This window comes from Schistocerca americana, chromosome X, assembly GCF_021461395.2.
Source record: "Schistocerca americana isolate TAMUIC-IGC-003095 chromosome X, iqSchAmer2.1, whole genome shotgun sequence".
In the NCBI taxonomy this organism is placed as follows: domain Eukaryota; kingdom Metazoa; phylum Arthropoda; class Insecta; order Orthoptera; family Acrididae; genus Schistocerca; species Schistocerca americana.
In genome coordinates, this window is record NC_060130.1 from 952,946,354 (window position 1) to 952,961,764 (window position 15,411).

Below are 15,411 nucleotides of genomic sequence, written 5' to 3' on the forward strand. Positions count from 1 at the left end.
AAGACTTTAAAATTGCCATTCTTCATACAAACGTGCTGGACGGTGAGGTCGAGCGGTTCTAGACGCTTCAGTCTAGAACCGCGCACCGCTACGGTCGCAGGTTCGAATCCTGCCTCGGGCATGGGTGTGTGTGATGTCCTTAGGTTAGTTAGGTTTGAGTAGTTCTAAGTTCTAGGGGACTGATGACCTCAGAAGTTAAGTCCCATAGTGCTCAGAGCTATTTGAACCATTTTTTAATACAAACGTCGCCTATGTAGTTAGAACATCTTGGTTTTGTACACGTGATGCTCTCCACAATTTCTGAAACTGATTTGGTGATTACCACGGTCTTACACAAAGGCCAGTCACATAAGTGCGACCACCGCCTATGTTCGACGTGAACGTACAGTAGCCACTCACAGACTGTGTGACTGGGGGAAGCGAAAAACACTGCAGTCGTTCTCGTACTGAGGAAACGGAGAGATTTATGTGTCGTCCAAAAGTGCATGATCGTTGGATCTCGAGCCGAGGGTGGAAGTATTTCCGAAACGGCAAAGTCTGTAAACTGTTCGCCTGCCGCCGTGGTTAAAGTGTACCGTGCATGGCAAAGTGACGCTGTCCAAAACCGGCGCAAGGCAACTGTGGTACGCCACGGGCCATAGATGACAAGGGTGAACGGCGGTTGCGGAGATGTGTACGGGCGAATAGACGCGCAACTTTTAAGCAACTGGCCGCACAAATGAGCCAAGGGGCTACCAACACTGTCTCCTCAACGACCATTCAGCGAATGTTGCTGCGTATGGGCTCCGCAGCAAGTGTTTGGTTCAAATGGTTCAAATGGCTCTAAGCACTATGGGACTCAACATCTGAGGTCATCAGTCCCCTAGACTTAGAACTACTTATATCTAACTAACCCAAGGACATCACACACATCCATGTCCGAGGCAGGATTCGAACTTGTAACCGTAGCAGCAGCGAGGTTCCGGACTGAAGCGCCTGGAACTACTCGGCCACATCGGCCGGAAAGCGTCTGGTTCATACACCCATGCTGACTACTGTTCGTCGGCAACGAAGGCTGGAATTTGCGTGCCAATACCGAAACTGGACGTCCACTGACTGTCGACAGGTGGCCTTTTCAGATGAACCATGTTTTATGATACATCGGACTGAAAGCAAACAGCCTGCAAGAATCATCGGAAGGGCGCAGTCTGGAGGGGGAATCATTACGGTCTGGGGAACGTTGTCGTGGCATTCCGTGGGTGATCTCGTCATTGTAGAAGGTACAATGGATCAACACAAGTATGTATCTATCGTTGGAGACCATGTCCACCGCTACATGCAGTTTGTTTTTCCTCGACATGATGGCACTTACCAGCTGGGCAATGCAACGTGCCACACAGCTCACAGTGTACGCGCGTAGTTCGAAGAGCGCCGGGATGAGTTATTGTACACCCCTGGCCACCAGACTCCCCAAATTTACACCCAGTCTACAATCTGTGGGACCACCCCGATTATGATGATACATGCAGGATGTTAGGAGCATAGGTGAAGGTATTTTTATTGATGGCTGAGGACAGTGTACATGAGTATTTACTTCGTTTGCAGACTAATAATTATATGTTAGGAGTAATATGTTTTTAGGTTGTTTAGTACCTACAAGTAAATGTGGCAAGAGCAATCCATTAATGATTATTTTTCACTCTGCAGCAGGTCAGGCGTTGAAGTTTGGATGCAAAAAGGGTATTCTATACTGACAGCGGTAGTCCACTTAGTGGTGTAGTTACGACGGTGCAGAAAACATCAGGCAGTAAATTATGTGACGTGTTTGTGGAAATACTGTTAGACACAGGGAAAAAACACCTAACACACTCAAACTGGTACATATGAAAGTACGAAAGTCCAAATCGGTAGCTGCGTGGTCAGCGCTGTCGATTGATAACTGAGGGGGCACACGTTCGATTCCCGGCTGGGTGGGAGATTTTCCCCGTTCGGTGACTGGATGTTGTGTTGTCCTTACATTAGTACCGTCATTATTGAAACGAAAGTCATCTAAAACACACTGTCGTATAGTCCTTCCACTACTAAGCTGCTTGCATGGGTACGAACCGAAAGACAATTAATAAAATTGAAAAGAAGTTACTAATGCTCACAATATCTCCACTTACACCCTTAAAACCTTGAATATAAAATAACATGACATTTTTTAAACGGATAGTGTACATCTTTGGGTAGGATACGGATACATTTGACTCAGTTTCTACAAAGATTAAGGCTTGCGACGACACTTCGCTACCTCGATATCGATTGTTCACGTCCAAGTTTGCGCTAGTAATTTCTTGCTTGAATGATTCCCGAGCGTAACTTCGAATATTGTCGTGGAAACTGCGCAGCATTTCAGCGAGGCAGTAGGTCGTCACCTTCATGGGATTCTTCCCACAATTACATACGAGAAAGACGAGCAGCTGTCTCGTTGAAACATTGTGCATTTTTTCAAGACAGCATCCGACGTTAAGGAGAAGCTGTTACGCGGAAAAGCGTGAAACAGCATACTAATTTCATTTCTGAATACAAAGCGTGCCTGCCGGCCGGGGTGGCCGAGCGGTTCTAGGCGCTACAGTTTGGAAACGCGCGACGGCTACGGTCGCAGGTTCGAATCCTGCCTCGGGCATGGATGTGTATTATGTCCTTTAGGTTAGTTAGGTTTAAGTAGTTCTAAGTTCTAGGGGACTGATGACCTCGGAAGTTAAGTCCCATAGTGCTCAGAGCCATTTGAACCACTTTGAACAAAGCGTGCCCGTGTTCGTTCCTGTAACTGCAAAATACGTTAAGGAAGAACCATCCCAGCTTTTGCACTAAGCGATTTCGAGAAATTGCGGAAATCCTAACTGTGGTTGGTCGGATGCAAGTACCAGCTTTCGTTTTTCTGCGCTAACCCGCTCGGGCAAATTACACGAGATCGGTTCTTAGTATCTACGAAGTTTGTCTACAGTTCATTATTTTTCTCGTGTAATGAAATTTTTATATGTCTGTATTTTCAGATGTACAGAAATAATAGAATAATATGACAATTGTCTTATACGTTTCTGTGCTATATGGCTGTGCGGAGTGGCCGCGCTGTTAGAGGCGCAATGACTGAACGGGCACTCCCGTCGGAGGATCGAGTCCTCCCTCGTGCATGGGTGTGTGTTCTGTTCTTAGCATAAGGTAGTTTAAGTTAATTTAAGTAGCGTGTAAGCCTAGGGATCGATGACGTCGGCAGTTTGGTCCCTTAGAAATTCACACATATTTGACCTCTTTTTTTTGCTATGGTTGTAGCGCCTGTGACTAGAGACTGTTGAGTTTCTTCGCAACGCTCTCGCACTTACTAAACGATCCCGTGACGAAATGTGCCGCTCTTCTTTGGATTTTCTTGTTTTGCTCTATTTTTCCTACCTGTTTATGGTCCCAGACTAATCAGAAATACTCGAGCATTGGTCTTACAAATGTTTTGTAAGCAAATTCTTTCACGGATGGATTACGTATCCTTAAGACTCTTCCAGTGAATCTGAACCTGGTGCCGGCCGCGGTGGTCTAGCGGTTCTAGGCGCTCAGTCCGAAACCGCGCGACTGCTACGGTCGCAGGTTCGAATCCTGCCTCGGGCATGGATGTGTGTGATGTCCTTAGGTTAGTTAGGTTTAAGCAGTTCTAAGTTCTAGGGGACTGATGACCACAGATGTTAAGTCCCATAGTGCTCAGAGCCATTTTTTTTTTAACCTGGTAACTGTATAGTACGACTAAGGCGCCAGCCACAGTGAAACTAACATCTCTAGTGAAGTGTGTATCGACCAGAAGTTAACCGTTCCATATTGCATTGTAAGTTACTGTAAGTCATTGAGTAAGAAGTCCGCCCGTTTAGCTGGCTGGTAACCTGCTTGCCTCCCGTGCAAGAGGGCCCGGGTTCGATTCCCGGCCGGGTTGGAGATCTTCTCCGCTAGTGGACTGGGTGTTGTGTTGTCCCCATCACCGACACGCAAGTTGCCCAATGTGGCGTCGACTCCAATAAGACTCGCACTTGGTGGCCGCACGTCCGTGGATGGGGCCTCCCGGCCAACAACGCCATTCGCTCATTTCATTTTTATTGAGGGAGAAATCTATGTGGTTTTCACTCCAGAGAAAGGTTACGTAGCGATACATTTCCATCCATTAAAGCATCCGTTGACTCCAAACAAACCTTTGATTGGATGTCTGATTTCGTTCCGTTTCCTTGCGAACATGCTCTGTCTATACGCGGTCGGCAACTTTGGGGAAATCAGCCTACTTCGGTGCAGTCAGCCGCTCCTGTTGTAGTGGTCAGTCGGCGTTCTGTGGACACGGGTCACGTCTGAGGCTGCCTCCCTGCTGTTGGGCACACCGTCTTCAGCTAGCTCTCCTGAGGCGCCAGACTCTTGCCGAGGAAGCGGAAAATTATCACGTACAGTCGTATAGCCACTGATTCCATATTCGCCCGACCAGTGGCAGCAACGATATCGAGGAAAGATAAACCACAGCGTCGAGGGACCTCAATACAGCCGCTGTGGAATGCTGACATGTGCTGATAAGAAACTTCCTGGCAGATTTAAACTGTGTGCCGGACCGAGACTCGAACTCGGGACCTTTGCCTCGGTAAAGCACTTGCCCGCGTAAGGAAAAGGTCCCGAGTTCGAGTAGAGGTGCGGCACACAGCTTTAATCTGCCAGGAAGTTTCATATCAGCGCACATTCCACTGCAGAGTGGAAATCACATTGTGGATGTGCTGGTAAATTTCTCTTCTCACACAAGGCATAACGCGATCTACACTATCTGATCAAAAGTACCGTAGCACCTATTACTACAACTTAATATGGTCTGAGTCTAGCCTTTGCGTTTATGACGGCTTGAAGTCTGATGGAGCTACCTTCACTGAGGTGTCTGAATGTCTGTGGAGGGTTGACAGCCCGCTCTTCCCCAAAAACCGAAACCAGACAAGGTAGTGATGTTGTACGCTGAGGTATCGAGAGAAGTCGAAGTTGTAACTCATCCCAGAGGTGTTCCATTGCGTCCAGTTCGGAATTCTGGGAAGTTCAGTCAATTTCGTGAATGCTATAGTCCACAAACCATTGCCTTAGAGCTGCTGGTTTATGACAGGGCGCTTTGTAATGTTGATACAACCATCGTCTCCGGACTGTTCCTCTACTGTGCACAGTGCACACTGCTGCAAAAATCCTTCCACATTTAGCCATTTAGCGTTTTCTCAACCATAATTATTGGACCACACCCTAACCACGACAAACAGTCCCATACCGTAGTATAAACACCTAATCTGTACTTCACTGCTGGCACTACACTTGATGACAAACAGCGTTCTCCAGGCACTCGTCAAGCCCGAACCTTTCCATCGTATTGCTACAGGGTATAGCGTGAATCGTCACAGAAAATCCCTCGTTTCCATCCATTATTCAGTGGCGTCCCTCTGTACACCACCTCTACCGTCGTTTAATATTGGCCACAGGAACGTGCGGCTTCTGTGGAACTGCTCAACCATGTACCCCATTCCTTGTAACTCCCTACGCACAGTCATTGAGGTATCTGGACTTCTGGTAGCACGCTGGCAACCAGGAGAAATTCCTTCTATTCATTGCATGAGGTTATTTACAACCACCATGACAGCTCTTGTTAGTGCACGAGGACTGCCTGGTACGGTTTAGATTTGGTTGTTCATTCGCGTTTCCACTTCACTAACAGTCACCTTGAACAGCTTTAGAAGAGTTGAAACGACCATTATCGATCTGGTTTTCAGGTGATACCCAGTAACTACACACACCAAAAACAGTTTTGTATCACCTCGGTTCCGAGTTCCGGAACCTGTACAGAAAACTAACTGGAATAAACATCATTTCCGCCCTTTTTATTGCTCATGAAAACCACACATTGCATGTTGTACCACCATACAGCGAGACCTTCAGAGGTAGTGGTCCAGATTGCTGTACACACCGGTACCTCTAATACCCAGTACCATGTCCTCTTGCATTGATGCATGCCTGTATTCGTCGTGGCATACATCCACAAGTTTTTCAAGGCACTGTTGGTCCAGATTGTCCCACTCCTCAACGGCGATTCGGCGTAGATTCCTTAGAGTGGTTGGTGGGTCACGTCGTCCATAAACAGCCCTTTCAGTCTATCCCAGGCATGTTCGATAGGGTTCATGTATGGACAACATGCTCGTCACTCTAGTCGAGCTATGTCGTTATTCTGAAGGAAGTCATTCATAAGATGTGCACGATGGGGGCACGAATCGTCTTTCATGAAGACGAATGCCTCGCTAATATGCTGCCGATGTTGTTGCACTATCGGTCGGAGGATGGCATTCACGTATCGTACAGCCGTTACGGCGCCTTCCATGACCACCAGCGGCGTATGTCGGCCGCACATAATGCCACCCCAAAACAGCAGGGAACCTCCACCTTGCTGCACTCGCTAGACAGTGTGTCTAAGGCGTTCAGCCATACCGGGTTGTCTCTAAACACGTCTCCGACGATTGTCTGGTTGAACGCATATCCGACACTCATCGGTGAAGAGAACGTGATGCCAATCCTGAGTGGTCCATTCGGCATGTTCTTGGGCCCATCTGTACCGCGATGCATGGTGTCGTGGTTGCAAAGATGGACCACGCCATGGACGTCAGGTGGGAAGTTGCGCATCATGCAGCATATTGCACACAGTTTGAGTCGTAAAACGACGCTCTGTGTCTGCAGGAAAAGCATTATTCAACATGGTGGCGTTGCTGTCAGGGCTCCTCCGAGCGATAATCCGTAGGTAGCGGTCATGCACTGCAGTAGTAGCCCTTGGGTGGCGTGAGCGAGGCATGTCATCGACAGTTCCTGTCTCTCTGTATCTCCTCCATACCTCACAACATCGCTTTGGTTCACTCCGAGACGCCTGGACATTTCCCTTGTTGAGAGCCCTTCCTGGCACAAAGTAACAGTGCGGACGCGATCGTACTGCGGTATTGACCGTCTAGGCATGGCTGAACTACAGACGGCACGAGCCGTGTGCCTCCGTCCTGGTGGAATGACTGGAACTGATCGGCTGTCGGACCTCCTCCGTCTAATAGGCGCTGCTCATACACGATTGTTTACGTCTTTGGGCGGGTTTAGTGACATCTCTGAACAGTCAAATGGACTGTGTCTGTAATGCAATATCGACAGTCAACGGCTATCTTCAGGAGTTCTGGGAACCGGGGTGATGCAAAACCTTTTCTGGTGTGTCTACATCACATTTGAAGTCATTGAGTCTCCCGACCGAACCACGCTGCTGTTGTTACTGCTCCTCTACTAACACCATACTTCTCACCTCCTTTTATACTGGCGATTCCAGTTCTTTTCACATCTTGTGGTCAGTTCAGCATTACATAAGGATGTTCGTATTCTTTTGATGAGACAGTATACTTCCAAAAAAGCCACCACTTCAATGCGATTTTTGAATGAGGAACTTGTTGCGTGATCTCTCCTGGTATACATGGTGTAGGAAGAGTACGAAAGTGAAAAAAACTGCCGAAGAATCGGTCGAACGACGAAGTAAGAAGGAAGGAAGGTTGAGAGTAGACTTCGATGCCATTGTAGACGTTATGGGACGAGAGTTTTGTCCTTGGGTAAATTACCTCTCCTGACGATTTCTACAAAGAAATATGTTTTGCCGTTGCTATTATTGTAACGATATTTGTGGTCGATACACTTATCGTTGCTCTGGACGCGTACTCCTTGAGACACTGTTGCGCCAAAACATGACGACCACTGCCCACCGCGAGATGGCTTTCCAGTCACGTGATGCAATAAGGAATGTGTATAGGCGGAGCTGAGACGTTTGGCAAGTCATTATAGCGACAATATGGACCGAAAATGGGGAAATCCACGGACGTAAGCGATTTCAACAAACGGCAGGTTGTTGTGACCCTGTGCTTGTGGTCGAGCATCTCGGAACCGGTGAAGCTGGTGGGCTTGCCTGCTGCGTAATGCCGAGTAGTTGGCGATCGGCAGATCTGACGACAGGATACAATGCTGTTGCGAGCACAAGTGCTTCTTCAGAGCACACAGTTCAGCGCACAGTTTTGAAAATGGGGCTCCATAGCATAGTACCCCCCCTGGCCCATCTGTGTTTCTCGCTCACTGTTGCATGACAGGGACATATGGGCCCCTGTTGTTCGATGGAGTCCAAGCGGGAGAGCTGTTCCTCCAGTGTGGCGCGTGTTCGTACATTGTCCTTATTTCATGATGATGTCCTTGCAGTCGGCTGCGACGGTGTCTTCTTGACGCATTTGCGACTTATTGGTCGCGAAGCAGGTTGCGTTAAGTCGCTGCACCCGGTTACCCAGTGCTCGGAGGAGCGGATTTGTGGACTGAGCGGACTTCTCATAGAAGATCCGTGCAGCCTGGCGGAACCTATCACGGACAGTAGGTATATTTGAGACACGGTTGAGATCGGCCGACGGGAAGTTCCGACGCAGGAGAAGTGCTAGCCGCAGGATCCGGTTCTGTAGCCGTTGTAGTCGTCCGACGTGGGTCGCTGCAGCATTGCCCCAAACCGCAGCGGCGTAGTCGAAGAGCGGGCGTATAAGAGTGATGTAAGGCGCAACATCCAATTCAGGTGGTAGGGCAGTCGACGGGTTTAGGAAGGGGTATAGTTGTTTCATTCTACCCCTGACCTTTCTGACGACGCCGTCGACATGCTGTCGCCATGTTTGTCGTCTGTCCAGCGCCACACCCAGGTACTTAGCTGTGGTGCCCCACTGTGTTTCGATGTTTAAGCAACAACTTCACCATTTGCGATTGCTGTGGGCGCGGGATCATCGAGATTGGACTGTGGATCAATGGAAACATGTTGCCGTAGGACGAATCACTTTTCAGGCTTTTGTAAAAAAAAATGGTTCAAATGGCCCTGAGCACTATGGGACTTAAGTTCTGAGGTCATCAGTCCCCTAGAACTTAGAACTACATAAACCTAACTAACCTAAGGACATCACACACATCCATGCCCGAGGCAGGATTCGAACCTGCGACCGTAGCGGTCGCGCGATTCCAGACTGTAGGGCCTAGAACCGCTCGGCCACCGCGGCCAGCAGGCTTTTGTATGTCCATCCTTTTAGCAGGACGTCTCTGGGACGACGGCCGTTTACTATCTTGACAAAAAATAAAGACACCTACAGCCGCCCTTATGATTTTATTTTATTTTGTCGCTACCACTTCCGACGCTTCATTTCGTCATCTTCAGGCTGTTTTGAGGCGGTGCAGGTGGATACGATCCCCATGCATAACCCATCAGTTGCCAGCCTTACTGGATTTGCAGATAATCTGAATGAAACTCACGTATGCCGGCTGGGGTGGCCGTGCGGTTCTGGGCGCTACAGTCTGGAACCGAGCGGCCGCTACGGTCGCAGGTTCGAATCCTGCCGCGGGCATGGATGTGTGTGATGTCCTTAGGACAGTTAGGTTTAAGTAGTTCTAAGTTCTAGGGGACTGATGACCTCAGAAGTTGAGTTCCATAGTACTCAGAGCCAATTGAACCATTTTTGAAACTCACGTGTCAGCACTCCAACCGTGAACTGTCAACTCTGACAGTTGATGGTTGGAATGCTGGCACGGACGCAGGGCGTAGGTGGTAGTATTATGCTATAGAGGACATTCATTTGGGCTTGCACGTGGCTAGTGATAGTAATCGAAAGCACCATGACAGCTGCGGACAACGTGAATGTAACTGTGGACCACCTCCATCCCTTCACGTTTTACGTCTTCCCAGTGGCGATAGCATCTTCCAGCAGGATTGCTGTCCGTGTCACATGGCCAAAATCCTGCTACATTGGTTTGAGGAGCATGATGGTGAACTCACTTCGATGCCTTGACCACCAAATTCTCCTGATGGCCGGCCGAAGTGGCCGTGCAGTTAAAGGCGCTGCAGTCTGGAACCGCAAGACCGCTACGGTCGCAGGTTCGAATCCTGCCTCGGGCATGGATGTTTGTGATGTCCTTAGGTTAGTTAGGTTTAACTAGTTCTAAGTTCTAGGGGACTAATGACCTCAGAAGTTGAGTCCCATAGTGCTCAGAGCCATTTTTTTCTCCTGATGTATACCCAATGAAACACATCTAGGACGATATTGGAGCGGTAAATGCTCCAGATTGTCGAATAACACTCAAAATTGATCGATACAGAGTTTTCATAAGAGTGAATGACATAGCGTTAGGACTCTTCCATGTAATCTGAGCCTGGTTCAAAAAATGGCTCTAAGCACTATGGGACTTAACATCTGAGGTCATCAGTCCCCTAGACTTAGAACTACTTAAACCTAACTAACCTAAGGACCTCACACACATCCATGCCCGAGGCAGAATTTGAACCTGCGGCCGCAGCAGCAGCGCGGTTCCGGGCTGAAGCGCCTAGAACCGCTCGGCCACAGCGGCCGGCTTCTGAGTCTGGATTTCTGTATTCAGTGCAACTAGGTTTATGTGACAGTTTCACCTTACATCACTGCAGACTACTGTACCCTCGAATTTTGTGTGCGATTCCATTTAATGGCCGACGTAATCGATCGATATCGGATGCTTTCTGTAATTCAGGGGTATTATATCACCTTTATTTCTATTTATGATCAGTAGTCAGTTTTACTCTAGGCACTGAAAAAAAGGAAAAGATAGATAAAGAGATAGATAGAGAGAGAGAGAGAGAGAGAGAGAGAGAGAGAGAGAGAGAGAGACAGAGAGACAGAGAGAGAGAGAGAGAGAGAGAGAGAGAAAGAGGGGGGGGGGGGATGTTGAGAGAAAAGCTCGCCGGTATTTTGCTGGCGCAAGCGGAGGTAGTAGGGTAAAATTTCTGATCAGTAAACCGTACTCCAAGGACGCGGGTTAAATTCTACATCTTTCCCAGAGTCTGTTGCAGTGAGAACATGTGAACTGTTGATCGTCTCTTCTGTTTATCTCTGTGGGGTCTTTGAGTGTTTTGATAACGTATGGCCTCAACAGAATCTTATATATCACTTATTATTTACAAATCAAATTACCACTTCACTTCTGAGATACGTTATTGGTCTAACTGTTCTTTGTGTAGATAATTGTTCACTCTATTAAAATCGTGAGAAAAAGTTTGGCTAGTGGTATTTAAAAGCGAAACGCTGTCAGGCAACAGCAAGGCGCCTGAGAATGGCAACGCGCCGTGTTAATTTAATTAGTAAATAGTGACTGAAACAGCAAACTGTTTAATGTATCGTAAAGCACGAGGTATGTTGCAACAGACACGCCTTCTGTTTGTCGCCCTCTCTCTTTGCGCACGTGCGTGCGTGTGTGTGTTGTGTGCAGAGAGGGACGGACGGAAGCGTTCGCTAAAGAGTCTTTGTGCTTTCTCTGGCAGTGGTCTCCACGTAATTCATATGATACTCCACCGACAAGACTATGCTCCACCTCGTCAGAACAGTTTCTGGGAACGAAGGCTGCAGTACCATTTTTTACTACAAAAAACATCACGGATTTTGCTTGCCTAGTTACGGGCCTACATTAACTGATAATTATTGAGACGTAAATATCGTGGAATTGTACACGAAGCTGCTGCCTGCCTGGAGTGGTGTGTAGTGTACAACGCTTTCGTAGTACACTCGTTCCCCTTCGACGCCAAAGTAATGTGTCTAGTATTAATTTTTATTCCATTTCTAGTTGCGATAAGGCGATTACTGACGCTTTGCCGGCAGCGGCGCCCTCAAAAGTAATCAGAAGACTGGAATATGATGTAGTGGAATGTGCAGTATTGTCAAAATTCCGTACAGTTTGCTTTTCGAGTTTCTAACACTTAGGGTTTTTCAATATATCTGTTACACTCTCTTGCGCCTGACGCTTCCCTCCGCTCTGCTCTGTGTGCCTTTGATGTTTCCCTGTTAGTCTAAACTGGCATGGCACCCATAGACTCGAGGAGGCTACAAGTGTTGATCATGTGAGTACTATGTATGTAATTTCCCTTGTAGGGAAATAGCAATTTTTCAGTAACCCATCAATGAATCGGAGCCTGCTGTTTCGCTGGCCTATAAGTAAGCCTATACTGTCCTTTCGCTCGGTATCTCTACAAGCTGTTAGTACGAAATATTTGTACAACGTGAGTAATTCTTGCTGTGATTAATTTATCCCGTGGTAAATGAGCAAGTTACCGGTCTGTGCACAGGACTGATGTATTGTCGATATGTAACTCTATATTATTGCAGTTTTCATCGTACAGAATTTCCACATAGATTACTGTTATTATGTCTAAAGGGTCACGAGCAGCAACGACCCTATTTCGCTTTCCTAGCGCTCATAAGATATTGCTCTAAATCTACAGCGGAAACGATAATCGAGAAAGAGAAATATCGGCTTTAGTTAAGAAGTCGAAAACTCTCGGATAAGTATACGCCACGTGCTGAAAGTATAACGAAACGTCGAGAAAAAATTGTTTCATCCATTCCGTGATTCCTTCACAGGTTCGTATACGTCGCATTTGATTTACAAAACGTGGTACGAGAGCAGATATCTTGCCCCCGTCGCGAGTCAAAATGAAATCCGACCGTGGCGAGCAAAACTCAGCAGATACCGCAGGCAGCAAAACATCGCCATATCGCCCTATGCCCCTTTTCCTCGACAAATTGCTGCCGCTATTCTAGCTGGCGGGATATTAAAACGACGCAGCGCTTCAACTTACAACAGTAACACCCTCATTTCGGAATCTGTCTCTCTGAAATGAGCTGGCTGTCTCTACTCTTCTGACGACTTCTGCAGTCACCCGTTCTTCCGTATTGCGATGTACGGCACGTGCAATGAAAACTCTATAGACAGCCAGCACTATGAATGCTTGTGTGAGTTACATCCGCAATATCCCTCTATTTGACTACGTTAGCACTGTAAGTTGCTCACAGACGGTTTAGATAGCAACAAAAGGCTATGTCTACGACATCGGCTCCTCAGTGCCTGGCATCAGTGACTAAGAGACTGTCACTTCATCACAGCAGCAACCCAAGTTCTCACGTACCCCGTATCCCAGCTGTTCCTAGCTACAAATAAAACAAAAACATTCGCTGACTCCTTCTCTCCTGGCCACCTTTGGAAAAAGTTGCTTTGCACTCTATGCGTAGTTCGGTGTCCTGTTGCAATTTTTTCTATGAACCTCATGATTTTCCATAAAAAAGTTAACGTACGCGGCCAGTTCGCTGTGTCAAACAGTGGAGCAAATGCTTCCGTTTTCCGCCAGCTACGCTTTCTTCTCTTCTCGTCTTATCACGTCCTTCATTCTCTCCCTCACCTACACCTTTTGTCGCGTCCATTGCTAACAGCCCTCATAATTTAAATCTTCCAGCCTGCAATTTCTTTTTCTTGTTTCATTTTTCGTGAACAGGTATAAATTGTGTTTTTTCCTTCTTTGTGCTATAGCTACTGCTGTTGCCATTATTTATTCCACAGTTCTTTCTGAACGTTGGGTTCTATAGTAGATGTAAGACATCTAGCATGCTTGTCGTACGGAATGTAATGGAAAATATGTAGACTCGTGGATAGATGCAAGAGGGGTCCTGATGACCCCAACCTTTCAATGACAAATTAATCAATAAATTTACGCTGGAAATAACACGCAACCGAGAACGAATCTGATTCATGCAGGGCTTAAGAATTGTTAATCCGCAGTCAAACAACGTCGTTAGCAAAATATCTCGTAGTTTCAGAAACAAACACAAACAAACTTGTAATGGCTATCTTAATGTTTCGAAGAGGTGTTCTTTCGTTACAAAGACGACGGTGTAAAATTTTAGCTGAGACACTTCAGATGTCACACGCAGCAGGAAGTCCTTACATATGAAATGAACCCAAAAATTACAGAGACGCAGTTAGGGTCAGTCTGTTCCCTTGCAAGCGAAAACAAAATGTAATGTGTTCGTTTCTGGAATGGTGTTGCGTGTAATTTGCAGGATGGAGATGCGGTTGCACATGCAGCTGTCGCCAGTTAGCACAACGTTATTTATCTCAATCGCAACCTAAATCAGGCTGGCATCACGCATTGTACAGCGTATATTGCTGCCAGGAAAGGGAAGTTCGTAGCGGTGCAGTCACGTGTTCTTAAATCCGATTGCTTTTGCACTGTAACACAATTCCGTACGACATGTGTACATAGGTGGCGCAGACGAGGGATTTCACTGCCTGCATCTGTACCTGTAAACAAAGGCTGTCTGTTCACTGATTACTGAGAAGCGGTGCAAAAGAAAAAAGAGAAAAAAGAAAGAAAAAGAAACGGGACGAAACTTTCACTCCACGCTGAATTTCTAGAAATGCAGTTTATACCTGGATGTTAATTAAAATAATTTTCAACAGTAAGTAACTTAAGCATTAGTGCTATGACTTTGGATTTTGGAGGCGTCTGAGATTTCTGGCTGTCTCAAGACAAGATGCGAGGGGTGCCCTGGCGCACGGCGCATTGGAGGGGATGGCTCCTAGGCTCCGCCCACGTCTTCCCCCTCTCTGCGGCGCGCGGCTCGCCCCACCCCTCCTCACCCCTCCCCAGGCAGTGCGCGCCTCCTCACAGTCCGTGCGGCCAAACTCCTTGCAATAATTAAACTGCCCGCTGCAAACAAAAGAACCGCATCACCTGCGAGGTGCTGCACGCTGTCGAAATGCTAGCACAGAAGCGGCACGTATGCAAGAAAACACACTGTGCGGTGGGCGACTTCTCGGCACGACTCTCAGAAAACTACACGCGTGGCTATGTCGGTCGAAAGAAGTAAAAGAGGGAATTTCGTTGTCCACGGCAGCAGTTTTCGGCGGGTCACGACACCTGCAGTATCACTATACCCTTCCCGCACATTCTGCTACCAGACGTCCACGCCTCATATAAATGCAACATTCATCGAACCGGATAAACGCGTAATGTTTGTCGCCCTTTATCAGTATACTACTGTACGAACTTTAAACTACGCTAATGCAAGTGTTATTTGACACACTGCTCGGTGAAAGACGCGGTACAAGCCACTTGCTATTTACTTGTAAACTCTTTTGCAGATGCTACAAGTATATCAATATTCGGCAAATCACAGTTCACTCGTTGCGAAAGGCTAACTTATTTCTTTTTGTAAATCCTGTTACAGTTTCTCCTCGATCCCTCCAAGGATGGAGTGCGGGAAGAATTCTCCTTTGCGGCTCATAATTCATTCAGTGCGATATAGTCCTAGATTCCTCGTAAAAAATGTGTTACCTTTTTTTTTAAAGTTTATCTGTCTGGCTTCGAGTGCTGGCACTTGGTATTTTTCGGCTTCCCGCCAGCCGAACAAAACAGTTACGGTTGACAATGCGCTTCTTGGATTTTCTGTGTCCCATACACTATATCAATAATCTGGCACACATCATACTGGTCTTAATGTAATATCAGAGAATCGAAACTCATACTCACTTCAC